Raw genomic sequence first — 10,006 nt, 5'->3', positions numbered from 1 at the left:
TATGAATATTTTTGTACAGGTAATGTTTTCACCCTTTGTCATAATCTCTTCAGGGTATAGCCCCAGTAGTGGTATTGCTGGATCAAAGGGTACACACATTTTTGTTGCCTTTTGGGCATGATTCCAAACTGCCCTCCAGAAAGGTTGGATGAGTTCACATCTCCGCCAATAATGTATTAGTGTCCCAGATTTCCCACATCCCTTCCAATATTGACAATTGTCCTTTCTGGTCTTGTTGGCCAGTCTGAGAGGTGTGAGATGGTATCTCAGAGATCTTTTAATTTGCATTTCTCTAATGATTAGTGATTTAGAGCAATTTTTCATATGACTATGGATCACTTTAATTTTCTCATCTGTAAATTACCTTTGTATAACCTTTGATTATTTATCAATTGGGAAATTCCTTGTCTTTTAAAAAAAAATTGAGTCACGGGGCAGCTAGGTGGCGCAGTGGATAAAGCACCAGCCCTGGAGTCAGGAGTACCTGGGTTCAAATCCGGTCTCAGACACTTAATAATTACCTAGCTGTGTGGCCTTGGGCAAGCCATTTAACCCCATTTGCTTTGCAAAAACCTAAAAAAAAAAATTTGAGTCACTTCTCTGTCTATTTTAGAAATGAGTCCTTTGTCAGAAATACTAATCATTAAAATTTACTACATTTCTTTTGATCTTGGTCACAGTGATTTTGTCTGTGCAAAAGCTTTTTACTTTCTCCATCTCTTTCTTGGTCATAAACTGCTTCCCTTTCAACAGATATGACAGGTCTAGTTCCTGTGTCCATTTTGATCTTATCTTGGTATAGGGTGTGAGGTGTTGCTCTAATTCAAGTTTCTACCATACTAACTACCAATTTTCCCAGCAGTTTTTATCTAAGAGAGAGTTTTTAACCCATAAGCTGGACTCTTTGGGTTTATCAAACAACAGATTACAATAATCAGTTCCTGCTATTGCACCTAGTCTGGTCCACTAATCCACAACTCTATTTCTTAGCCAATTCCAGGCAGTTTTGATAACTGAGACTTTATAATATAATTTTAGATGTGGTAGGGCTAAGCCACCTTCTTTTGCACTTTTTTTTATTAAATCCCTGGAGAGTCTTGACTTTTTATTTCTCCATGGGAATGGTAAACATAATACCTCCTCCCCCAAAAAAATAGACTCTCATGAGCAATAAAGGAAAGAAAGAGGAAAAAATTAAAATTAAAATTAAAAATAAGAATAATAGGGGCAGCTAGGTGGCACAGTGGACAGAGCACTGGCCCTGGAGTCGGGAGCACCAGAGCTCAAATTCGATCGCAGACACTCAACAATCACCCAGTTGTGTGACCCTGGGCAAGCCACCCCAACCCCATTGCGCTGCAAAAACAAAAAAAAATAAAATATAATAATAATAATAATAACAATAATAGGGGCAGTCAGGTGGTGTAGTGGACAAAGCACTGGCCCTGGAGTCAGGAGCACCCAGGTTCACCTAGCTGTGCAGCCCTGGGCAAGCCACTCAACCCCATCCACTCCATAAACCCTGCCCAAAACTTAATAATAATAGTAATAATAAAATATGCTTCAGTCTGTGTTCCAACACCACCAGCTCTGTCATGGGTGGATCACATTCTTTAGGAAAGTCCATCACAAAAGCTACTTCCATATTTTTCCACTGTTGCCATTGCTGATCACAGCTCCCTCCATTCATACTTCCCCACTACCATACACTATATTTTCTCTCTCCTTTCACCCTGTCTCTCTTCTCAAATGTGCTGTAGGGTAGCTGAGTGGCAGAGCAGACTGATCATCAACCCAGGGACCAAGAGACCCTGAGCCCCACATACCTCCCCTAAGGTCCAGCAACCACCCAGCCCTGTGGTCCCAGACAAGCCATCCAACTCCAACCCCTTGCAAGACATAAAAATAAATGTGTTATATCTGACCACTCTCCCCCCATGGTCCCCCCCCCTCCCTCCATCCCTCACATCCCCCCCCCTTTCCCCTGTCCCCCTTCTCTCCTTCTTACTCTGGATGTCTGTACCCCATTGAGTATATATTCTGTTTCCTCTCCAATCCACCTCTGATGAAAGTGAAGGTTTCCTCATTCCCCCTCACCTTCCCCCCTTCCATACCATTGCAATAACCCATTGTAATAAAAAACCTTATTATATGAAATATCTTAGCCTATTCCACCTCTCCTTTCTCTTATGCCCATTACATTTCCCTTTTAGCCATTGACTCCATTTTTACAATATATTATATCTTCAAATTCAGCCCTCTCCTGTGCTTCATCTATAAAATCTCCTTCTGCCTGCTCTATTAAATGAGAAGTTTCATATGAGTATTATCAGTATCATTTTTCTATGCAGGAATACATGTAGTTCATCATCATTAAGTCCCTCATGTTTTACCCTTCTCTTCCACTCTCTATGCTTCACCTGAGTCCTGTATTTGAAGATCAAACTTCCTGTTCAGCTCTGGCCATTTTAACAGGAACATTTGAAATTCCCCTGGTTCATTGAAAGTCCATCTTTTTCCCTGGAAAAGGACATACAGTTTTTCTGGGTAGTTGATTCTCAGTTGCATTCTGAACCCTTCTGTCTTCCAGAATATTATATTCCAAGCCCTACACACCATTAATGTAGTTGCTGCTAAGTCCTGTGTGATCCTGACTGCAGCTCCACGGTATTTGAATTGTGTCCTTCTGGCTCCTTGTAATATTTTCTCTTTGACTTGGGAGTTCTGGAACTTGGATAAAATATTCCTGGGGGTTAGTTTTCTTTGGGGGGATCTCTTCCTGGGGAAGATCGGTGAATTCTCTCAATTTCTATTTTGCCCTCTGCTTCTAGGATATCTGGGCAATTTTCCTGTAGGAATTGTTTAAAAATTAGGTCAAGGCTCTTTTTCTGATTATGACTTTCAGGTATTCCAATAATTTTTAAATTATCTTTCCTGTATCTGTTTTCCAGATCAGTTGTTTTTTCAATGTTTCAAATGTTTCACATTTTCTTCTAATTTTTCATTCTTTTGGTTTTGAAGTATTTTGTCTTGACTTCTCATAAAGTCAGTGGCTTCCTTTAGCTCGATTCTAGATATGAAGGATTTGTTTTCCTCAGAAAGCTTTCTTATGTCTTTTTCCATTGGCCAATTCTGCATTTTAAAGCATTCTTCTCCTCAATAACTTTTTGAAGTTTTATCCATTTGACCTATGCTGGTTTTTAACATGCTATTTTGTTCAGCATTTTTTTGGATCTCCTTGACTAAGCTGCTGACTTTATTTTCATGTTTATCCTGCATCTCTCTCATTTCCATTCTCAATTTTTATTCTATCTCCCTCATTTGATTTTCAAAATCTTTTCTGAGCTCTGTCATAGCTCAATTTCTGGGGAGGGGGGCGGTTTGGAGTCTTTAGATGCAGGAGTTTGTATTTCCTCATCTTCAGACTGAGTATTTTGATGCTTCTTGGGATCATAGACAATGCATTTCCCAATGGTGTTCCTCTTTTTTCTCTTTTTACTCATTTCCCCAGTCTGTGCCTGGTCTTGGGGTGATTCCTGAGCTTTTGAGTATTATTGGGACACACACCCCAGAAGGATCTCAGTATGTGAAACTCTGTCTTCCTTCTTGGTCTGTGAATGACCACAAGCACACCCCTCTGACAACAGGGCTGAGGTGGGGGTGGGGGGGGGGGTCCTGCTGTTCTATGGGAGGCCTAGACTTAGATTGGGATCTGAATGTGGTCAGAGCCCCAGAGTCCTGTTCCAGGTACAGATGACAGACCTCAAAAGTCTCTCTCCACTCCCCTATCTTTGGTAGGCTAAGCACTCAAGGTTCAGTTGCCTGGAGGCTCCTGCTTACTGGCTCCGCCTGCTTCAGGTTCTTGGATCTAGGCTGCCACGGTCACATTGCCCACTGAGTGCCCATGGAGCCAGGTGCTGGGCTCCATGTGCTCTCTCTGGCAGTGCCCCCCACCCCCACTGATCTTCCAAGTTTTGCCCAATGGTCCCCGGGGTCTAGGTCAGGAAACACCCCCGCTTCCATGAGCCATGGTTCCCAGGTACCCTGAGGCTGCCTCTGGCAGGCTGAAGTTCCTTCACTCTGGTGGACTGCCCCTCTAACCCCATGGAGCAGAGCCTTTCCCCTATTTTACAGGTTACCTTGGGCTGGAGAACTGCCTTACTGCATCCCTCTGTGGGTTCTGTTTCTCAAAAATTTAGTTAGAGTCCTTATTTTATAAGTTTTGAGAGAGGGCACCTAAGAGAGGCTCTTTTTCTGTCACCATCTTGGCTCCACCCCTCACAATTTTTTCTAACTCAAAGCAATTTATTGGAATTTTGATTGGTAGGGCACTAAACAAGTGGTTTAATTTTGCTAGAATTTTCATTTTTTGTAATATTTGCTCAGCCACTCCATGAGCAGTTAATATTTGACCAGTTATTTGAATCTGATTTTATGTGTGTGAGAAGTGTTTTATAATTGTTTTCAAAAAGTTTCTGAGTCTGCCTTGACAGGTAGACTCCCAGGTTTTTATAATGTCTGAAGTTACTTTGAATGGGATTTCTCTTTCTAGCTCTTTCTGGTCCATCTTGTTAGTCATATATAGAAATGTTGAGGATTTATGAGGGTTTATTTTCTATCTTGTGACCTTGCAAAAGTTGCTAATTATTTCTAGCAGTTATTTAAATGATTTTTTGGGATCCATGTCACCTGCAAAGAGTGAGAGTTTTGTCTCTTCCTTCCCTATTTTAATTCCTTCAATTTCCTTTACTTCTCTTATTGCTGAAGCTAACATTTCTAATACAATATGGAATAGACTGGATAATGGGCTGCCTTGTTTCACCCCAATCTTATTGGGAATGTCTCTAACCTATCTCCATTGCATATAATGCTTGTTGATAGTTTCAGATAGATACTGCTTATTATTCTAAGGAACAATCCATTTATTCCTACACTCCCTAGTGTTTTCAGTAGGAATGGGTGCTATATTGTGGCAAAAACTTTTTCAGCATCTATTGACATAATTATATGATTTCTAATGGCTTTGTTATTGATGTAATTAATTACACTGACAGTTTTCCTACTACTGAACCAACCCTACATTCCTGGGATAAATCCTACTTGGTCATAATATATTATACTAGTGATAACTTGTTGTAGTCATTTTACTAAGATTTTATTTAAGATTTTTACATTTATAATCATCAGGGAGATAGGTGTAAAGTTTTTCTTTCTCTGTTTTAACTCTTCCTGGTTTAGGTATCAGCACAATATTAGAAAGAGTTAGGCAGAGTTCCATATATACCTATTTTTTCAAAGAGTTTATACAGAATTGGAACCAGTTGTTCCTTAAATGTTTGATAGAATTCACTTGTGAATCCATCTGGCCCTGGAGTTTTTTTCTTAGTGAGTTCAATAATAGCTTGTTGAATTTCTTTTTCTGAGATAGGGTTATTTGGGTATTTAATTTCCTCTTCATTTAACCTGGGGAACTTATATTTTTGTAAATATTCATCCATTCATTTAGATTATCAAATTTATTGGCATAGACTTGGGCAAAATAATTTTGAATTATTACTTTAATTTCCTCCTCATTGGTGGTGAGCTCACCTTTTTCATTTATGATACTAACAATTTGGTTTTCTTCATTCTTTTTTTAATTAAATTGACCAGAGGTTTTTCAGTTTTATTGGTTTTTTCATAAAGCCAGCTCTTGGTTTTATTAATTAGTTCAATAGGTTTCTTGCTTTCAATTTTATTAATTTCTCCTTTAATTTTTAGAATGTCTAATTTGGTATTTAACTGGGGTTTAATTTGTTCTTTCTCTAATTTCTTTAGTTGTATGTTTAGTTCATTGATTTCCTCTTTCTCTAATTTATTCATATAAGCATTTAAAGATATAACATATCCCCTTACAATCACCTTGAGTGTATCCCATCAGTTTTTGTATGTTGTTTCATTATTGTCACTATCTAGGATAAAATAATTAATTCTTTCTATAATTTGTTCTTTGATCCACTCATTCTTTAAAATGAGGTTATTTAGTTTCCAACTAGCTTGGGTTCTATAAATCCCTGGGCCAATATTGCATATGATTTTTATTGCATTATGATCTGAGAAAGATTTCTGCCTTTCTTCAATTGATTAGTAGGTTTTTGTGCCCCAGTACATGATCAAATTTTGTGTAAGTGCCATGTACTGCAGAAAAGTAAGTATATTCCTTTCTATCCCTATTCAATTTCCTCCATATCATGTCTAGGTTTTTTGTCAATCTATTTACCTCCTTAACTTTCTTCTTATTTATTTTATGGTTTGATTTATCTAAATCTGAGAGGGGAAGGTTGAGGTCTCCTACCAGTAGAGCTTTGCTGTCGATGTCTTCCTGTAACTCCTTCAAATTCGCCTCTAATAATTTGGATGCTATACCATTGGGTGCACGCATATTTAGTATTGAAATCACTTTATTGTCTATGGTATCTTTTAGGAGGATACAGTTTTCTTCCTTATCTCTTTTAACACTATTTTTGCAGCTGCTTTGTCTTAGATAAGGATTGCTACCCCTGATTTTTTCACTTCAGCTGAAGAAAAATATATTTTACTCCCACCTTTTACTTTTAATATATATATATATATATATATATATATATATATATATATATATATATATATCTGCTTCAAATGAGTTTCTTGTAAGCAGCATATTGTAGGACTCTGGTTTTTAATCCACTCTGCAATTTACTTGTGTTTTAAGAAAGAGTTCAGCCCATTCATATTCAAAGGTACAATTACTAATTCTTTATTTCCCTCCATGTTTTCTTCCCTCTGTTTGTATTTTCCCCTTTTTTCCTTTATCCATATTACGTGGTATTTTTTTATGAATACCACCACCTTCAGTGTGTTTGCCCTCCTACATCCATCCCCCTCCTCTTTTTTCTCCCTTTCAATTGCCCCTTCTTCCTTCCCTTCCTTCTGTTAGTTCCCCCCTTTCCTCCCCCTCCCATTTTCCCCTTTTAACACTTTAAAGGTAAGATAGGTTTCTTAACTTAACTGAGTTTATGTATGTGAATTTTAAGCCAATCTGATGAAAGTTAAGATTCAGATGGTCCTTACCTCCTCCATTCTTCCCCCTATTGCAATAGGTCCTTTGTACCTCTTATGTAATGAGATTTACCACTTTCAGTCTCCTCCATCCTCCCATCTCTTTACTGTTTCCCTTTTTGATGAGGTATTGTTTTTAAATAATTCTATCTGAGTCACAGAAAGGTCATGAGTGTCCATCATTTCTGGCTAAGTATATTCTTTCTACTGGAATTACAATTATTGAGAGTTTTTACAGTCTTTTTCTCAGGTAAGGATATATCTAGTTTCATCTCATTGGTTAGCAGTTTCTTGAATAAGTCATGAATGTCCATTACTTCTGGCTAAATAAATTCTCTCTAATAGAGTTACAATTCTTGAGAGTTATTAGAGTCTATCTCCCAGGTAAGGGTATAGCCAGTTCATCTCACTAGATAGCAGTTTCTCAAATAATTCATAGTCATACGAAAGATTGCTCTAAATCACTACTTATTAGAGCAATGCAAATTAAAGCATCTCTGAGGTACCACTTCATACTTCTCAGACCAGCCAATATAACCAGAAAGGACAATGATAAATGTTGGAAAGGATGTGGGAAATCTGGGACACTAATACATTGTTGGTAGAGATGTGAACTCATCCTACCTTTCTGGAGAACAATTTGGAATTACACCCAAAGGGTAACAAACATGTGCATACCCTTTGATCCAGCCACTGGGACTATACCCTGAAGAGATTATGAAAAGTGGTAAAAACATCACCTGTATAAAAATATTCATGGCAGCCCTGTTTGTGGTGGCAAAGAATTGGAAATTAAGTGAATATCCTTCATTTAGGGAATGGCTTAACAAACTGTGGTATATGTATGTGATGGAACACTATTGTTCTATTAGAAACCAGGAGGGAGGGGAATTCAGGAAAGCCTGGGGGGTTTGCATGAACTGATGCTGAGTGAGATGAGCAGAACCAGGAGAACATTGTACACTCATAACAACAACATGAGGGTGATGAACAACCTTAATGGACTTCTTCATTCCATCAGTGCAACAACCAGGGACAATTCTGGGCTGTCTGCAATGGAGAATACCATCTGTATCCAGAGAAAGAATTGTGGAGTTTGAACAAAGACCAAGGACTATTACCTTTAATGGGGGGGGGGGGGACTGTTATCTTATTATATAATTTTACTATCTCTTATACTTTATTTTTGTTCCTTAAGGATATGATTTTTCTCTTATCACGTTTAACTTAGATCAATGTACCATGGAAACAATGTAAAGAATAATAGACTGCCTTCCATGGGGGGGGGGGGGGGCGGTGAGAAAGTAAGATTAGGGGGAAAAGTTGTAAAACGCAAAAATAAATAAAATATTTCTTTAAGGAAAAAAAGAGTGTCTTTGTTGATATGTATAAGTTATTCAAGCTGTCTCCTGAAATTCCTGAAAAGTAGTTTTTACTTGGGAATTTCTTAACCAGTTCTTTACCTCTCCTTTTTCAACTAAAGCTATGGTTAACTGGCCAATGTTTCTGGGATTATAGGATTGCAGAGTAACTTTAAATTGATCACTAAAATTGCGCGCCCGCTACCCACCCGGCCGGCTGGCTGGCATCACCCCATGGCCGGCGCCTCTCCCTTCCCCCCCCCCCCGCGGAGCCTGGCAGGTCCAGGACTCCGCCCCTGAGGCTGCGGGCAACAACACTGGCCCAACATGTGGCTGTGGGAGGAGCAGGGCGGCCTGCTGGCCTCCTTCTCCTTCTTCTTGCTGCTGATGCTCCTGAGCCGCAGCCCCTTCAACGCCTGCCTCTTCACCTTCAGCTTCTACCTGCTGCTGTGCTTCCTCAGCTTCCAGCAGGTGCCCAGCCTCTGGGCCCTGTAGGTGCTCAAGCCCCACAGCCACATCTCTGCCATCACCCACCGTGGGGGGCGGCCACGATGCCCCTGAGAATACGCTGGCAGCCATACGGGAGGCAGCTAAGAATGGAGCCACAGGTGTGGAGCTGGACATTGAATTTACTGCAGATGGCATTCCTGTCCTGATGCATGATGACACAGTAGACAGGACTACTGACGGAACAGGCCAGTTAAGTGACTTAACATTTGCTGAAGTTAGGATGCTTAATCCAGCAGCAAACCACAGATTGAAGTATAATTTCCCTGGCGAAAAGATACCTACTCTGAAGGAAGCCATTATGGAATGTCTAGCTCATAACCTCACAATCTACTTTGATGTCAAGAGCCATGCAGCTATAGCTGCTGATGCTCTAAAGCATATGTATCTGGAATTTCCTAAGTTATACAACAGCAGTATTGTCTGCTCTTTCATGCCAGAAGTTATCTATAAGATGAGGCAGACAGACAGTAATGTTGTGACAGCTTTAACCCATAGACCTTGGAGCCTTAGCTATTTTGGAGATGGGAAACTACGCTATGATTCTCTCTGGAAGCATTTTTTACATATGCTGCTGGATGTTCTTCTAGATTGGAGTTTGCATAATATCTTATGGTACCTTTGTGGAATTTCAGCTTTCCTTATGCAGAAGGATTTTGAATCTACAGCCTATTTGAAGAGGTGGTCAGCTAAAGGGATTCATGCTGTTGCTTGGACTGTGAATACTTACAATGAGAAAAGATTCTATGAAAGCCATCTAAACTCCAACTATAGTACTGACAGCATGATAGAAGACTGTGACCCTCATTTCTAGACCACTACCCTTTTGCACAAGGACTCTGATTTCAGGAACCTCAACTATCCTTAATCAGGGAAATCTAAACCTGGAAATAGTCCTGAATTCTCAAGGACCAGATGGTTCACAGAAGTATTAGCCAGAAATTGAATTTTAATTTGAATCAGAGTAGAATGATGTGGTTGGTACCAAACTCCATAGTGTGCTTGAGTTCGTCATGGCTGAACTTAGGGAACTAGATCTGTGAGGAGGTTTGCCATTGCTT

General features: G+C 39.5%; 1 pseudogene; it reads left to right on the top strand.

Annotated features, from left to right (window-relative positions):
• The first annotated feature begins 8,765 nt into the window (after nucleotides 1-8,765).
• On the top strand, nucleotides 8,766-9,759 carry LOC141513174 (glycerophosphodiester phosphodiesterase 1 pseudogene; annotated as a pseudogene).
• The last annotated feature ends 247 nt before the right edge of the window (nucleotides 9,760-10,006 follow it).

This window comes from Macrotis lagotis, chromosome 1 (assembly GCF_037893015.1).
Source record: "Macrotis lagotis isolate mMagLag1 chromosome 1, bilby.v1.9.chrom.fasta, whole genome shotgun sequence".
Classification (NCBI taxonomy): domain Eukaryota; kingdom Metazoa; phylum Chordata; class Mammalia; order Peramelemorphia; family Peramelidae; genus Macrotis; species Macrotis lagotis.
Note: the sequence above shows the minus strand (reverse complement) of the source record. Positions and strands in the feature narration are given on the sequence as shown.